Here is an 18,326-nt window from a genome sequence, read left to right on the forward strand (position 1 = left end):
GGGAGGTTGTACATCAAGTTGTCATCCCTCGTGTTTGTAGGCAGGATATCATTAGAGTGGCTCATGATTCCAGTTTGGCAGGACACCTTGGAGTGAGGAAGACTGTGGCATGCATTTTGAAACACTTCTACTGGCCAGGTACCTTCAGGGATGTTTCCTGGTATTGTAAGTCTTGTCACACCTGTCAAGTTGTGGGGAAGTGTAATCAGACCGAAAAGGTTGCACCTCTAGTTCCCATTCCTCCTTTTGAGGCGCCTTTCACCCGTGTGTTGGTGGATATTGTGGGCCCTCTTCCTAAGACTTCTTCAGGATTTTCTTATGTGTTGACCCTGATTGATATGGCTACTCGTTATCCTGAAGCCATTCCACTTAGAAATATCTCAGCAATGAACGTGGTTAAGGAAATGCTAGGGTTCTTCACAAAGTTTGGTCTGCCCAAGGAGATACAGTCAGACCGGGAAAGTAATTTCATGTCAAACGTTTTCAAGCAGTCTCTGAAAGAGTTGGGCATCACCCAGATCACGTCTTCAGCTTACCATCCCCAGACCCAAGGACCGTTGGAGAGATATCATCAAACACTCAAATCGATGCTCAAGAAATACTGTTTGGAACATCAGAAAGACTGGGATAAAGGTCTTCCATTCGTTGTATTTGCCGCAAGAGAATCTCTAAATGAATCACTGGGCTTCTCACCTTTTGAACTACTGTTTGGCCATGAAGTAAGAGGACCCCTTAAGCTACTCAAGGAATGCTGGCTGTCGGAGGAAGATGACGTCAACCTGCTGGAGTATGTGATGAAGTTCAAAGAACGGCTGTCCACTGCTTTACAACTGGCGCGAGAGAATTTAGGAGCTGCTCAGGAGAAGATGAAGACTTGGTATGATAAGAAGTCGAGGTTACGCCACTTTCAGCCAGGAGATCAGGTTTTGATTCTGCTACCGGTGCGTGGGCAACCTCTTCAAGCCACGTTTAGTGGTCCTTATTTCATGGAGAAGAAACTCAGTGATGTCAACTATGTCATCGCCACACCAGATCGTAGAAAGAACAAGCAACTATGTCACATCAACATGCTAAAGTTATATCACAGGCGGGACGAAAATAATCCAGTCTGCACTGTAGCTGTTCCAACCGAGTCTGCAAGTGAAGCTCTCCCATGCAGTATGAGCCTGAGTGATAGTTTGGGGAAGAATCCTAATATCATGAATGATCTCCAGACTAAGCTTTCTCATCTACCTCCCGAGGAGAGGCAGGAGTTTTCGGCATTACTGCAGGAGTACCCGCAAGTGTTCCGTGCCACTCCAGGAAGGACCACTGTGTTGATGCATGATGTTGATGTTGGAGATGCAAAGCCAATTAAATTGCCTCCTTACCGTGTGAACCCAGTGAAAGTTCCTCTCATCCAGAAGGAGCTTGGCTACCTGTTGGACCACAAGATGATTGAGCCCTGTCAGAGCGAGTGGAGTTCTCCTGTCACTCTGGTCCCTAAGCCAGGTGGGTCACAGCGGCTTTGCATTGACTACAGACGTGCTAATCAGATAACTAAAACAGACACTTACCCTCTCCCTCGTGTGGAAGATTGCATAGACAAGATCGGAAAGGCTAGGTACATAAGTAAGTTTGATTTGTTAAAGGGATACTGGCAAGTACCTATGACTGAACGTGCTAGGGAGATCTCATGTTTTGTAACACTAGGAAAGATAATGTTATTGCAGATTGCTTATCTAGACTTTAGACAGATTGTTTTAGAGTAATAAGAAATTTCCTTTGTAAATTTCTTTTTCTTTGTGGGGAGGTGTTACATAGCCTATGATTTCATCATCCTTTGTGTAATTCTAACGTACAGTATGCTGCATGTTTGATCACGAGCGTGTTCTGCCTCAGTCCCCCCTTCTACCGTTATAGTAGAGTAAGTCGTCCTTTCTGTTGTTCAGAGCGGGATTGTCAACTCTTTGTCCCCATGGCTTCATTTGCGCGTCCTTCTTACAAGTTGTATCAAGCTCTGCTGGCCCCTATATAATGAGCTCAGTCTCTGCATCATTGCCACTTAGATCTACTCCTCATTTTGTTCACATCTCTGTCCTCCCCTGTACAGTTATTATTGAGTGCTCAGGAAGTCTCCAACCATCTAGCAGCTGTGTAATTTGAGTATAAGTGTTGTTGCATTTTGTTCTTGTACTGTATAGCATAAGTTTAATTTGTGGGCCTAGTGAAGTTTTTGTAATTTGTGTAGGTTTCTTGTTGTCATCCATCATTAATATTATTTTGTATCTGTAATAATTTATCTTGCATTAACTGAGCATTACCCAGTGTATTTTCATTTTATCAGGGCTGACTTAGATAAATTTACTCTTGCTAATTTCGTGTTAATGGAGGCTATTGCAGTTAACCATATATTTAACCTTTTTTTGCCATTACATTATCTTTATGAGTCCTGAATGTTTTGTTGTTAGTTTGAGCATTAAACTTTAACTTGTAATTTTACCTAACTCTTTTGTTTTGAACCTGGAACTTTACGGGACAGTAGTGATTTTTAGTATTCTCACTTAAAGTGTACATTATCTTTCTCTGTTTCGTAACATAAATTTGGCGACCTCTTATCAGGATATTCAGGATATTATCATAAGGATATTGTTTGATATTTTGTGACTGTGATTTATTCATGATGTCTACTATTTCTACACTTGATGAAGCCAAAGATTTTTTATCAAATGTGCAAACAGTGTTGGATGTAGAAAACAGAATAAAGAATGAACTTAAGCTTGTTGCTCAACAATTGGGAATTGCTGTTCGCTTTCATCATTTTAAAGATCAAATTGTTGACATGATTAATGAAAGCTTGTTTAATGTAACTCCTCCAAATGAGCAAACGCAGATTGAATTAGCTAAGTTACAGCTAGCCCTGCAGGAGTCTCGTGCTAAGGAGGCGGAGGCTCGTATTCAGGAGGAACAGATACACGCACAAGTTGAACTTGCCAGGATTCAGGCAGACCATGAGTATCGCATGAAACAAGGTGGAACTGGATCATCTAGCTCTGATGATTTTGATGTGGCTAAAAATGTTAAACTTGTCCCTCCTTTTAATGAATCTGATTTAACAAAGTATTTTCAGTTGTTTGAGAGGGTAGCTACAGGTTTTAATTGGCCCAAAAAGTATTGGCCAGTACTCCTTCAAACTGTTCTCACCGGTAAAGCTCAAGTAACATATGCATCTTTGCCTCAGGATCAATCTGATAATTATGATGTAGTTAAGAGCTTGATTCTTAAAGCCTATGAGCTTGTTCCTGAAGCCTATAGAGTAAAATTTAGGACAACTTACAAGCAAGATAAGCAATCCCATGTTGAGTATGCAAAAATCAAAGAAGATCTGTTAGAGCAGTGGTTAAATTCTAAGAATGTGGATTCTGATTTTGGTAAATTTAAGCAGATGATTTTGCTGGAGGACTTCAAGAGGTGTATTTATAAAGATGTAAGCCTATATCTTGATGAGAAAAGAATAGATAATTTGTCTGATGCTGCAGTTTTAGCTGATGAATATGTCCTCACTCACAAGAGATATTCTAAAGAAAAAGGGAAAGCTGAGAGTAAGTACGTTGCCTCTACTCAGAGTACAGGTAACAGGAAAGAGAATAAAGATGATGTTTCTCAGGAAGTAAATACCATCTCCACCTCTACATTTCAGAAAAGTAAATGTACTTATTGTAGGAAGCTTGGTCATACTACGGAGAAATGTTTCAGGAGACAGCGTGATGTGAACAAAAAGGAGTCTTTAAATATTCAGTCAATTGGTCTAGTGTCCACTCTTGAGAGTTCCCAGAATTCTTTAACTGAGTTAACTGAACCTGCTTTGAGGGGTAACTTAAATTCTCATGATGGAGCTCCTCTTTTGAGCAGTAACTTGGGTGACACTCTCAAGAGTTCATGTGCTAATTTCCTGTCTGATGGTTTTGTCAGTCCTCTGGACAGTAATGACAGGAAATCAGTTAAAATATATCGTGATACAGGTGCTTGCCAATCCCTTATGCTGACCAGTGTTCTAGGTTCTTATGTTAATTCCTCTGATGAAACTGTAATCTTACAAGGTGTAGGGAATAATTACTTCTCTGTCCCTCTGTGCAGAGTGAATTTAGAGTCTGGTTTTGCTAATGGTTCCGTTATGGTTGGGTTGGTTGCCACACTCCCAATGTCAGGTGTAACTTTCTTACTTGGAAATGATACTGGTGGAAGTCAAGCGTGTCCAGCTCCTCAGTTGTCTAGTGAGCCAGTGGCTGCGACCCAGGATTGTGATGCCCCTGATGTGTTCCCTGCATGTGCCGTCACTAGGGCTAAGTCTAAAGTTACTGGTGATTTAGAGGATAATGATGATGATGATGTTATCCTAGCTGACACTTTTCTTGCTAATTTGGACCACTCACCAGATGAGGCAGTACCCCGTAGTGTTGATAATTTGTCTCGTCAAGAGTTGGTTGAGTTGCAGGTTGCTGACCCTGAGTTGAAAGGTCTAGCTAACTCTGCTTGCAGTGAGGAAGAGTCAGCCGGTGCTTCTACTTGTTATTATATAAAGTCAGGAGTACTTATGAGGAAGTGGAGACCCCCAACAGCATCAGCCGACTGTGAATGGGAGGTTGTACATCAAGTTGTCATCCCTCGTGTTTGTAGGCAGGATATCATTAGAGTGGCTCATGATTCCAGTTTGGCAGGACACCTTGGAGTGAGGAAGACTGTGGCATGCATTTTGAAACACTTCTACTGGCCAGGTACCTTCAGGGATGTTTCCTGGTATTGTAAGTCTTGTCACACCTGTCAAGTTGTGGGGAAGTGTAATCAGACCGAAAAGGTTGCACCTCTAGTTCCCATTCCTCCTTTTGAGGCGCCTTTCACCCGTGTGTTGGTGGATATTGTGGGCCCTCTTCCTAAGACTTCTTCAGGATTTTCTTATGTGTTGACCCTGATTGATATGGCTACTCGTTATCCTGAAGCCATTCCACTTAGAAATATCTCAGCAATGAACGTGGTTAAGGAAATGCTAGGGTTCTTCACAAAGTTTGGTCTGCCCAAGGAGATACAGTCAGACCGGGAAAGTAATTTCATGTCAAACGTTTTCAAGCAGTCTCTGAAAGAGTTGGGCATCACCCAGATCACGTCTTCAGCTTACCATCCCCAGACCCAAGGACCGTTGGAGAGATATCATCAAACACTCAAATCGATGCTCAAGAAATACTGTTTGGAACATCAGAAAGACTGGGATAAAGGTCTTCCATTCGTTGTATTTGCCGCAAGAGAATCTCTAAATGAATCACTGGGCTTCTCACCTTTTGAACTACTGTTTGGCCATGAAGTAAGAGGACCCCTTAAGCTACTCAAGGAATGCTGGCTGTCGGAGGAAGATGACGTCAACCTGCTGGAGTATGTGATGAAGTTCAAAGAACGGCTGTCCACTGCTTTACAACTGGCGCGAGAGAATTTAGGAGCTGCTCAGGAGAAGATGAAGACTTGGTATGATAAGAAGTCCAGGTTACGCCACTTTCAGCCAGGAGATCAGGTTTTGATTCTGCTACCGGTGCGTGGGCAACCTCTTCAAGCCACGTTTAGTGGTCCTTATTTCATGGAGAAGAAACTCAGTGATGTCAACTATGTCATCGCCACACCAGATCGTAGAAAGAACAAGCAACTATGTCACATCAACATGCTAAAGTTATATCACAGGCGGGACGAAAATAATCCAGTCTGCACTGTAGCTGTTCCAACCGAGTCTGCAAGTGAAGCTCTCCCATGCAGTATGAGCCTGAGTGATAGTTTGGGGAAGAATCCTAATATCATGAATGATCTCCAGACTAAGCTTTCTCATCTACCTCCCGAGGAGAGGCAGGAGTTTTCGGCATTACTGCAGGAGTACCCGCAAGTGTTCCGTGCCACTCCAGGAAGGACCACTGTGTTGATGCATGATGTTGATGTTGGAGATGCAAAGCCAATTAAATTGCCTCCTTACCGTGTGAACCCAGTGAAAGTTCCTCTCATCCAGAAGGAGCTTGGCTACCTGTTGGACCACAAGATGATTGAGCCCTGTCAGAGCGAGTGGAGTTCTCCTGTCACTCTGGTCCCTAAGCCAGGTGGGTCACAGCGGCTTTGCATTGACTACAGACGTGCTAATCAGATAACTAAAACAGACACTTACCCTCTCCCTCGTGTGGAAGATTGCATAGACAAGATCGGAAAGGCTAGGTACATAAGTAAGTTTGATTTGTTAAAGGGATACTGGCAAGTACCTATGACTGAACGTGCTAGGGAGATCTCATGTTTTGTAACACTAGGAAAGATAATGTTATTGCAGATTGCTTATCTAGACTTTAGACAGATTGTTTTAGAGTAATAAGAAATTTCCTTTGTAAATTTCTTTTTCTTTGTGGGGAGGTGTTACATAGCCTATGATTTCATCATCCTTTGTGTAATTCTAACGTACAGTATGCTGCATGTTTGATCACGAGCGTGTTCTGCCTCAGTCCCCCCCTTCTACCGTTATAGTAGAGTAAGTCGTCCTTTCTGTTGTTCAGAGCGGGATTGTCAACTCTTTGTCCCCATGGCTTCATTTGCGCGTCCTTCTTACAAGTTGTATCAAGCTCTGCTGGCCCCTATATAATGAGCTCAGTCTCTGCATCATTGCCACTTAGATCTACTCCTCATTTTGTTCACATCTCTGTCCTCCCCTGTACAGTTATTATTGAGTGCTCAGGAAGTCTCCAACCATCTAGCAGCTGTGTAATTTGAGTATAAGTGTTGTTGCATTTTGTTCTTGTACTGTATAGCATAAGTTTAATTTGTGGGCCTAGTGAAGTTTTTGTAATTTGTGTAGGTTTCTTGTTGTCATCCATCATTAATATTATTTTGTATCTGTAATAATTTATCTTGCATTAACTGAGCATTACCCAGTGTATTTTCATTTTATCAGGGCTGACTTAGATAAATTTACTCTTGCTAATTTCGTGTTAATGGAGGCTATTGCAGTTAACCATATATTTAACCTTTTTTTGCCATTACATTATCTTTATGAGTCCTGAATGTTTTGTTGTTAGTTTGAGCATTAAACTTTAACTTGTAATTTTACCTAACTCTTTTGTTTTGAACCTGGAACTTTACGGGACAGTAGTGATTTTTAGTATTCTCACTTAAAGTGTACATTATCTTTCTCTGTTTCGTAACATAAATTTGGCGACCTCTTATCAGGATATTCAGGATATTATCATAAGGATATTGTTTGATATTTTGTGACTGTGATTTATTCATGATGTCTACTATTTCTACACTTGATGAAGCCAAAGATTTTTTATCAAATGTGCAAACAGTGTTGGATGTAGAAAACAGAATAAAGAATGAACTTAAGCTTGTTGCTCAACAATTGGGAATTGCTGTTCGCTTTCATCATTTTAAAGATCAAATTGTTGACATGATTAATGAAAGCTTGTTTAATGTAACTCCTCCAAATGAGCAAACGCAGATTGAATTAGCTAAGTTACAGCTAGCCCTGCAGGAGTCTCGTGCTAAGGAGGCGGAGGCTCGTATTCAGGAGGAACAGATACACGCACAAGTTGAATTTGCCAGGATTCAGGCAGACCATGAGTATCGCATGAAACAAGGTGGAACTGGATCATCTAGCTCTGATGATTTTGATGTGGCTAAAAATGTTAAACTTGTCCCTCCTTTTAATGAATCTGATTTAACAAAGTATTTTCAGTTGTTTGAGAGGGTAGCTACAGGTTTTAATTGGCCCAAAAAGTATTGGCCAGTACTCCTTCAAACTGTTCTCACCGGTAAAGCTCAAGTAACATATGCATCTTTGCCTCAGGATCAATCTGATAATTATGATGTAGTTAAGAGCTTGATTCTTAAAGCCTATGAGCTTGTTCCTGAAGCCTATAGAGTAAAATTTAGGACAACTTACAAGCAAGATAAGCAATCCCATGTTGAGTATGCAAAAATCAAAGAAGATCTGTTAGAGCAGTGGTTAAATTCTAAGAATGTGGATTCTGATTTTGGTAAATTTAAGCAGATGATTTTGCTGGAGGACTTCAAGAGGTGTATTTATAAAGATGTAAGCCTATATCTTGATGAGAAAAGAATAGATAATTTGTCTGATGCTGCAGTTTTAGCTGATGAATATGTCCTCACTCACAAGAGATATTCTAAAGAAAAAGGGAAAGCTGAGAGTAAGTACGTTGCCTCTACTCAGAGTACAGGTAACAGGAAAGAGAATAAAGATGATGTTTCTCAGGAAGTAAATACCATCTCCACCTCTACATTTCAGAAAAGTAAATGTACTTATTGTAGGAAGCTTGGTCATACTACGGAGAAATGTTTCAGGAGACAGCGTGATGTGAACAAAAAGGAGTCTTTAAATATTCAGTCAATTGGTCTAGTGTCCACTCTTGAGAGTTCCCAGAATTCTTTAACTGAGTTAACTGAACCTGCTTTGAGGGGTAACTTAAATTCTCATGATGGAGCTCCTCTTTTGAGCAGTAACTTGGGTGACACTCTCAAGAGTTCATGTGCTAATTTCCTGTCTGATGGTTTTGTCAGTCCTCTGGACAGTAATGACAGGAAATCAGTTAAAATATATCGTGATACAGGTGCTTGCCAATCCCTTATGCTGACCAGTGTTCTAGGTTCTTATGTTAATTCCTCTGATGAAACTGTAATCTTACAAGGTGTAGGGAATAATTACTTCTCTGTCCCTCTGTGCAGAGTGAATTTAGAGTCTGGTTTTGCTAATGGTTCCGTTATGGTTGGGTTGGTTGCCACACTCCCAATGTCAGGTGTAACTTTCTTACTTGGAAATGATACTGGTGGAAGTCAAGCGTGTCCAGCTCCTCAGTTGTCTAGTGAGCCAGTGGCTGCGACCCAGGATTGTGATGCCCCTGATGTGTTCCCTGCATGTGCCGTCACTAGGGCTAAGTCTAAAGTTACTGGTGATTTAGAGGATAATGATGATGATGATGTTATCCTAGCTGACACTTTTCTTGCTAATTTGGACCACTCACCAGATGAGGCAGTACCCCGTAGTGTTGATAATTTGTCTCGTCAAGAGTTGGTTGAGTTGCAGGTTGCTGACCCTGAGTTGAAAGGTCTAGCTAACTCTGCTTGCAGTGAGGAAGAGTCAGCCGGTGCTTCTACTTGTTATTATATAAAGTCAGGAGTACTTATGAGGAAGTGGAGACCCCCAACAGCATCAGCCGACTGTGAATGGGAGGTTGTACATCAAGTTGTCATCCCTCGTGTTTGTAGGCAGGATATCATTAGAGTGGCTCATGATTCCAGTTTGGCAGGACACCTTGGAGTGAGGAAGACTGTGGCATGCATTTTGAAACACTTCTACTGGCCAGGTACCTTCAGGGATGTTTCCTGGTATTGTAAGTCTTGTCACACCTGTCAAGTTGTGGGGAAGTGTAATCAGACCGAAAAGGTTGCACCTCTAGTTCCCATTCCTCCTTTTGAGGCGCCTTTCACCCGTGTGTTGGTGGATATTGTGGGCCCTCTTCCTAAGACTTCTTCAGGATTTTCTTATGTGTTGACCCTGATTGATATGGCTACTCGTTATCCTGAAGCCATTCCACTTAGAAATATCTCAGCAATGAACGTGGTTAAGGAAATGCTAGGGTTCTTCACAAAGTTTGGTCTGCCCAAGGAGATACAGTCAGACCGGGAAAGTAATTTCATGTCAAACGTTTTCAAGCAGTCTCTGAAAGAGTTGGGCATCACCCAGATCACGTCTTCAGCTTACCATCCCCAGACCCAAGGAGCGTTGGAGAGATATCATCAAACACTCAAATCGATGCTCAAGAAATACTGTTTGGAACATCAGAAAGACTGGGATAAAGGTCTTCCATTCGTTGTATTTGCCGCAAGAGAATCTCTAAATGAATCACTGGGCTTCTCACCTTTTGAACTACTGTTTGGCCATGAAGTAAGAGGACCCCTTAAGCTACTCAAGGAATGCTGGCTGTCGGAGGAAGATGACGTCAACCTGCTGGAGTATGTGATGAAGTTCAAAGAACGGCTGTCCACTGCTTTACAACTGGCGCGAGAGAATTTAGGAGCTGCTCAGGAGAAGATGAAGACTTGGTATGATAAGAAGTCCAGGTTACGCCACTTTCAGCCAGGAGATCAGGTTTTGATTCTGCTACCGGTGCGTGGGCAACCTCTTCAAGCCACGTTTAGTGGTCCTTATTTCATGGAGAAGAAACTCAGTGATGTCAACTATGTCATCGCCACACCAGATCGTAGAAAGAACAAGCAACTATGTCACATCAACATGCTAAAGTTATATCACAGGCGGGACGAAAATAATCCAGTCTGCACTGTAGCTGTTCCAACCGAGTCTGCAAGTGAAGCTCTCCCATGCAGTATGAGCCTGAGTGATAGTTTGGGGAAGAATCCTAATATCATGAATGATCTCCAGACTAAGCTTTCTCATCTACCTCCCGAGGAGAGGCAGGAGTTTTCGGCATTACTGCAGGAGTACCCGCAAGTGTTCCGTGCCACTCCAGGAAGGACCACTGTGTTGATGCATGATGTTGATGTTGGAGATGCAAAGCCAATTAAATTGCCTCCTTACCGTGTGAACCCAGTGAAAGTTCCTCTCATCCAGAAGGAGCTTGGCTACCTGTTGGACCACAAGATGATTGAGCCCTGTCAGAGCGAGTGGAGTTCTCCTGTCACTCTGGTCCCTAAGCCAGGTGGGTCACAGCGGCTTTGCATTGACTACAGACGTGCTAATCAGATAACTAAAACAGACACTTACCCTCTCCCTCGTGTGGAAGATTGCATAGACAAGATCGGAAAGGCTAGGTACATAAGTAAGTTTGATTTGTTAAAGGGATACTGGCAAGTACCTATGACTGAACGTGCTAGGGAGATCTCATGTTTTGTAACACTAGGAAAGATAATGTTATTGCAGATTGCTTATCTAGACTTTAGACAGATTGTTTTAGAGTAATAAGAAATTTCCTTTGTAAATTTCTTTTTCTTTGTGGGGAGGTGTTACATAGCCTATGATTTCATCATCCTTTGTGTAATTCTAACGTACAGTATGCTGCATGTTTGATCACGAGCGTGTTCTGCCTCAGTCCCCCCTTCTACCGTTATAGTAGAGTAAGTCGTCCTTTCTGTTGTTCAGAGCGGGATTGTCAACTCTTTGTCCCCATGGCTTCATTTGCGCGTCCTTCTTACAAGTTGTATCAAGCTCTGCTGGCCCCTATATAATGAGCTCAGTCTCTGCATCATTGCCACTTAGATCTACTCCTCATTTTGTTCACATCTCTGTCCTCCCCTGTACAGTTATTATTGAGTGCTCAGGAAGTCTCCAACCATCTAGCAGCTGTGTAATTTGAGTATAAGTGTTGTTGCATTTTGTTCTTGTACTGTATAGCATAAGTTTAATTTGTGGGCCTAGTGAAGTTTTTGTAATTTGTGTAGGTTTCTTGTTGTCATCCATCATTAATATTATTTTGTATCTGTAATAATTTATCTTGCATTAACTGAGCATTACCCAGTGTATTTTCATTTTATCAGGGCTGACTTAGATAAATTTACTCTTGCTAATTTCGTGTTAATGGAGGCTATTGCAGTTAACCATATATTTAACCTTTTTTTGCCATTACATTATCTTTATGAGTCCTGAATGTTTTGTTGTTAGTTTGAGCATTAAACTTTAACTTGTAATTTTACCTAACTCTTTTGTTTTGAACCTGGAACTTTACGGGACAGTAGTGATTTTTAGTATTCTCACTTAAAGTGTACATTATCTTTCTCTGTTTCGTAACATAAATTTGGCGACCTCTTATCAGGATATTCAGGATATTATCATAAGGATATTGTTTGATATTTTGTGACTGTGATTTATTCATGATGTCTACTATTTCTACACTTGATGAAGCCAAAGATTTTTTATCAAATGTGCAAACAGTGTTGGATGTAGAAAACAGAATAAAGAATGAACTTAAGCTTGTTGCTCAACAATTGGGAATTGCTGTTCGCTTTCATCATTTTAAAGATCAAATTGTTGACATGATTAATGAAAGCTTGTTTAATGTAACTCCTCCAAATGAGCAAACGCAGATTGAATTAGCTAAGTTACAGCTAGCCCTGCAGGAGTCTCGTGCTAAGGAGGCGGAGGCTCGTATTCAGGAGGAACAGATACACGCACAAGTTGAACTTGCCAGGATTCAGGCAGACCATGAGTATCGCATGAAACAAGGTGGAACTGGATCATCTAGCTCTGATGATTTTGATGTGGCTAAAAATGTTAAACTTGTCCCTCCTTTTAATGAATCTGATTTAACAAAGTATTTTCAGTTGTTTGAGAGGGTAGCTACAGGTTTTAATTGGCCCAAAAAGTATTGGCCAGTACTCCTTCAAACTGTTCTCACCGGTAAAGCTCAAGTAACATATGCATCTTTGCCTCAGGATCAATCTGATAATTATGATGTAGTTAAGAGCTTGATTCTTAAAGCCTATGAGCTTGTTCCTGAAGCCTATAGAGTAAAATTTAGGACAACTTACAAGCAAGATAAGCAATCCCATGTTGAGTATGCAAAAATCAAAGAAGATCTGTTAGAGCAGTGGTTAAATTCTAAGAATGTGGATTCTGATTTTGGTAAATTTAAGCAGATGATTTTGCTGGAGGACTTCAAGAGGTGTATTTATAAAGATGTAAGCCTATATCTTGATGAGAAAAGAATAGATAATTTGTCTGATGCTGCAGTTTTAGCTGATGAATATGTCCTCACTCACAAGAGATATTCTAAAGAAAAAGGGAAAGCTGAGAGTAAGTACGTTGCCTCTACTCAGAGTACAGGTAACAGGAAAGAGAATAAAGATGATGTTTCTCAGGAAGTAAATACCATCTCCACCTCTACATTTCAGAAAAGTAAATGTACTTATTGTAGGAAGCTTGGTCATACTACGGAGAAATGTTTCAGGAGACAGCGTGATGTGAACAAAAAGGAGTCTTTAAATATTCAGTCAATTGGTCTAGTGTCCACTCTTGAGAGTTCCCAGAATTCTTTAACTGAGTTAACTGAACCTGCTTTGAGGGGTAACTTAAATTCTCATGATGGAGCTCCTCTTTTGAGCAGTAACTTGGGTGACACTCTCAAGAGTTCATGTGCTAATTTCCTGTCTGATGGTTTTGTCAGTCCTCTGGACAGTAATGACAGGAAATCAGTTAAAATATATCGTGATACAGGTGCTTGCCAATCCCTTATGCTGACCAGTGTTCTAGGTTCTTATGTTAATTCCTCTGATGAAACTGTAATCTTACAAGGTGTAGGGAATAATTACTTCTCTGTCCCTCTGTGCAGAGTGAATTTAGAGTCTGGTTTTGCTAATGGTTCCGTTATGGTTGGGTTGGTTGCCACACTCCCAATGTCAGGTGTAACTTTCTTACTTGGAAATGATACTGGTGGAAGTCAAGCGTGTCCAGCTCCTCAGTTGTCTAGTGAGCCAGTGGCTGCGACCCAGGATTGTGATGCCCCTGATGTGTTCCCTGCATGTGCCGTCACTAGGGCTAAGTCTAAAGTTACTGGTGATTTAGAGGATAATGATGATGATGATGTTATCCTAGCTGACACTTTTCTTGCTAATTTGGACCACTCACCAGATGAGGCAGTACCCCGTAGTGTTGATAATTTGTCTCGTCAAGAGTTGGTTGAGTTGCAGGTTGCTGACCCTGAGTTGAAAGGTCTAGCTAACTCTGCTTGCAGTGAGGAAGAGTCAGCCGGTGCTTCTACTTGTTATTATATAAAGTCAGGAGTACTTATGAGGAAGTGGAGACCCCCAACAGCATCAGCCGACTGTGAATGGGAGGTTGTACATCAAGTTGTCATCCCTCGTGTTTGTAGGCAGGATATCATTAGAGTGGCTCATGATTCCAGTTTGGCAGGACACCTTGGAGTGAGGAAGACTGTGGCATGCATTTTGAAACACTTCTACTGGCCAGGTACCTTCAGGGATGTTTCCTGGTATTGTAAGTCTTGTCACACCTGTCAAGTTGTGGGGAAGTGTAATCAGACCGAAAAGGTTGCACCTCTAGTTCCCATTCCTCCTTTTGAGGCGCCTTTCACCCGTGTGTTGGTGGATATTGTGGGCCCTCTTCCTAAGACTTCTTCAGGATTTTCTTATGTGTTGACCCTGATTGATATGGCTACTCGTTATCCTGAAGCCATTCCACTTAGAAATATCTCAGCAATGAACGTGGTTAAGGAAATGCTAGGGTTCTTCACAAAGTTTGGTCTGCCCAAGGAGATACAGTCAGACCGGGAAAGTAATTTCATGTCAAACGTTTTCAAGCAGTCTCTGAAAGAGTTGGGCATCACCCAGATCACGTCTTCAGCTTACCATCCCCAGACCCAAGGAGCGTTGGAGAGATATCATCAAACACTCAAATCGATGCTCAAGAAATACTGTTTGGAACATCAGAAAGACTGGGATAAAGGTCTTCCATTCGTTGTATTTGCCGCAAGAGAATCTCTAAATGAATCACTGGGCTTCTCACCTTTTGAACTACTGTTTGGCCATGAAGTAAGAGGACCCCTTAAGCTACTCAAGGAATGCTGGCTGTCGGAGGAAGATGACGTCAACCTGCTGGAGTATGTGATGAAGTTCAAAGAACGGCTGTCCACTGCTTTACAACTGGCGCGAGAGAATTTAGGAGCTGCTCAGGAGAAGATGAAGACTTGGTATGATAAGAAGTCCAGGTTACGCCACTTTCAGCCAGGAGATCAGGTTTTGATTCTGCTACCGGTGCGTGGGCAACCTCTTCAAGCCACGTTTAGTGGTCCTTATTTCATGGAGAAGAAACTCAGTGATGTCAACTATGTCATCGCCACACCAGATCGTAGAAAGAACAAGCAACTATGTCACATCAACATGCTAAAGTTATATCACAGGCGGGACGAAAATAATCCAGTCTGCACTGTAGCTGTTCCAACCGAGTCTGCAAGTGAAGCTCTCCCATGCAGTATGAGCCTGAGTGATAGTTTGGGGAAGAATCCTAATATCATGAATGATCTCCAGACTAAGCTTTCTCATCTACCTCCCGAGGAGAGGCAGGAGTTTTCGGCATTACTGCAGGAGTACCCGCAAGTGTTCCGTGCCACTCCAGGAAGGACCACTGTGTTGATGCATGATGTTGATGTTGGAGATGCAAAGCCAATTAAATTGCCTCCTTACCGTGTGAACCCAGTGAAAGTTCCTCTCATCCAGAAGGAGCTTGGCTACCTGTTGGACCACAAGATGATTGAGCCCTGTCAGAGCGAGTGGAGTTCTCCTGTCACTCTGGTCCCTAAGCCAGGTGGGTCACAGCGGCTTTGCATTGACTACAGACGTGCTAATCAGATAACTAAAACAGACACTTACCCTCTCCCTCGTGTGGAAGATTGCATAGACAAGATCGGAAAGGCTAGGTACATAAGTAAGTTTGATTTGTTAAAGGGATACTGGCAAGTACCTATGACTGAACGTGCTAGGGAGATCTCATGTTTTGTAACACTAGGAAAGATAATGTTATTGCAGATTGCTTATCTAGACTTTAGACAGATTGTTTTAGAGTAATAAGAAATTTCCTTTGTAAATTTCTTTTTCTTTGTGGGGAGGTGTTACATAGCCTATGATTTCATCATCCTTTGTGTAATTCTAACGTACAGTATGCTGCATGTTTGATCACGAGCGTGTTCTGCCTCAGTCCCCCCTTCTACCGTTATAGTAGAGTAAGTCGTCCTTTCTGTTGTTCAGAGCGGGATTGTCAACTCTTTGTCCCCATGGCTTCATTTGCGCGTCCTTCTTACAAGTTGTATCAAGCTCTGCTGGCCCCTATATAATGAGCTCAGTCTCTGCATCATTGCCACTTAGATCTACTCCTCATTTTGTTCACATCTCTGTCCTCCCCTGTACAGTTATTATTGAGTGCTCAGGAAGTCTCCAACCATCTAGCAGCTGTGTAATTTGAGTATAAGTGTTGTTGCATTTTGTTCTTGTACTGTATAGCATAAGTTTAATTTGTGGGCCTAGTGAAGTTTTTGTAATTTGTGTAGGTTTCTTGTTGTCATCCATCATTAATATTATTTTGTATCTGTAATAATTTATCTTGCATTAACTGAGCATTACCCAGTGTATTTTCATTTTATCAGGGCTGACTTAGATAAATTTACTCTTGCTAATTTCGTGTTAATGGAGGCTATTGCAGTTAACCATATATTTAACCTTTTTTTGCCATTACATTATCTTTATGAGTCCTGAATGTTTTGTTGTTAGTTTGAGCATTAAACTTTAACTTGTAATTTTACCTAACTCTTTTGTTTTGAACCTGGAACTTTACGGGACAGTAGTGATTTTTAGTATTCTCACTTAAAGTGTACATTATCTTTCTCTGTTTCGTAACATAAATTTGGCGACCTCTTATCAGGATATTCAGGATATTATCATAAGGATATTGTTTGATATTTTGTGACTGTGATTTATTCATGATGTCTACTATTTCTACACTTGATGAAGCCAAAGATTTTTTATCAAATGTGCAAACAGTGTTGGATGTAGAAAACAGAATAAAGAATGAACTTAAGCTTGTTGCTCAACAATTGGGAATTGCTGTTCGCTTTCATCATTTTAAAGATCAAATTGTTGACATGATTAATGAAAGCTTGTTTAATGTAACTCCTCCAAATGAGCAAACGCAGATTGAATTAGCTAAGTTACAGCTAGCCCTGCAGGAGTCTCGTGCTAAGGAGGCGGAGGCTCGTATTCAGGAGGAACAGATACACGCACAAGTTGAACTTGCCAGGATTCAGGCAGACCATGAGTATCGCATGAAACAAGGTGGAACTGGATCATCTAGCTCTGATGATTTTGATGTGGCTAAAAATGTTAAACTTGTCCCTCCTTTTAATGAATCTGATTTAACAAAGTATTTTCAGTTGTTTGAGAGGGTAGCTACAGGTTTTAATTGGCCCAAAAAGTATTGGCCAGTACTCCTTCAAACTGTTCTCACCGGTAAAGCTCAAGTAACATATGCATCTTTGCCTCAGGATCAATCTGATAATTATGATGTAGTTAAGAGCTTGATTCTTAAAGCCTATGAGCTTGTTCCTGAAGCCTATAGAGTAAAATTTAGGACAACTTACAAGCAAGATAAGCAATCCCATGTTGAGTATGCAAAAATCAAAGAAGATCTGTTAGAGCAGTGGTTAAATTCTAAGAATGTGGATTCTGATTTTGGTAAATTTAAGCAGATGATTTTGCTGGAGGACTTCAAGAGGTGTATTTATAAAGATGTAAGCCTATATCTTGATGAGAAAAGAATAGATAATTTGTCTGATGCTGCAGTTTTAGCTGATGAATATGTCCTCACTCACAAGAGATATTCTAAAGAAAAAGGGAAAGCTGAGAGTAAGTACGTTGCCTCTACTCAGAGTACAGGTAACAGGAAAGAGAATAAAGATGATGTTTCTCAGGAAGTAAATACCATCTCCACCTCTACATTTCAGAAAAGTAAATGTACTTATTGTAGGAAGCTTGGTCATACTACGGAGAAATGTTTCAGGAGACAGCGTGATGTGAACAAAAAGGAGTCTTTAAATATTCAGTCAATTGGTCTAGTGTCCACTCTTGAGAGTTCCCAGAATTCTTTAACTGAGTTAACTGAACCTGCTTTGAGGGGTAACTTAAATTCTCATGATGGAGCTCCTCTTTTGAGCAGTAACTTGGGTGACACTCTCAAGAGTTCATGTGCTAATTTCCTGTCTGATGGTTTTGTCAGTCCTCTGGACAGTAATGACAGGAAATCAGTTAAAATATATCGTGATACAGGTGCTTGCCAATCCCTTATGCTGACCAGTGTTCTAGGTTCTTATGTTAATTCCTCTGATGAAACTGTAATCTTACAAGGTGTAGGGAATAATTACTTCTCTGTCCCTCTGTGCAGAGTGAATTTAGAGTCTGGTTTTGCTAATGGTTCCGTTATGGTTGGGTTGGTTGCCACACTCCCAATGTCAGGTGTAACTTTCTTACTTGGAAATGATACTGGTGGAAGTCAAGTGTGTCCAGCTCCTCAGTTGTCTAGTGAGCCAGTGGCTGCGACCCAGGATTGTGATGCCCCTGATGTGTTCCCTGCATGTGCTGTCACTAGGGCTAAGTCTAAAGTTACTGGTGATTTAGAGGATAATGATGATGATGATGTTATCCTAGCTGACACTTTTCTTGCTAATTTGGACCACTCACCAGATGAGGCAGTACCCCGTAGTGTTGATAATTTGTCTCGTCAAGAGTTGGTTGAGTTGCAGGTT

This window comes from Coenobita brevimanus, chromosome 48, assembly GCF_032717465.1.
Source record: "Coenobita brevimanus isolate Jiangsu-jjx chromosome 48, ASM3271746v2, whole genome shotgun sequence".
NCBI lineage: Eukaryota > Metazoa > Arthropoda > Malacostraca > Decapoda > Coenobitidae > Coenobita > Coenobita brevimanus.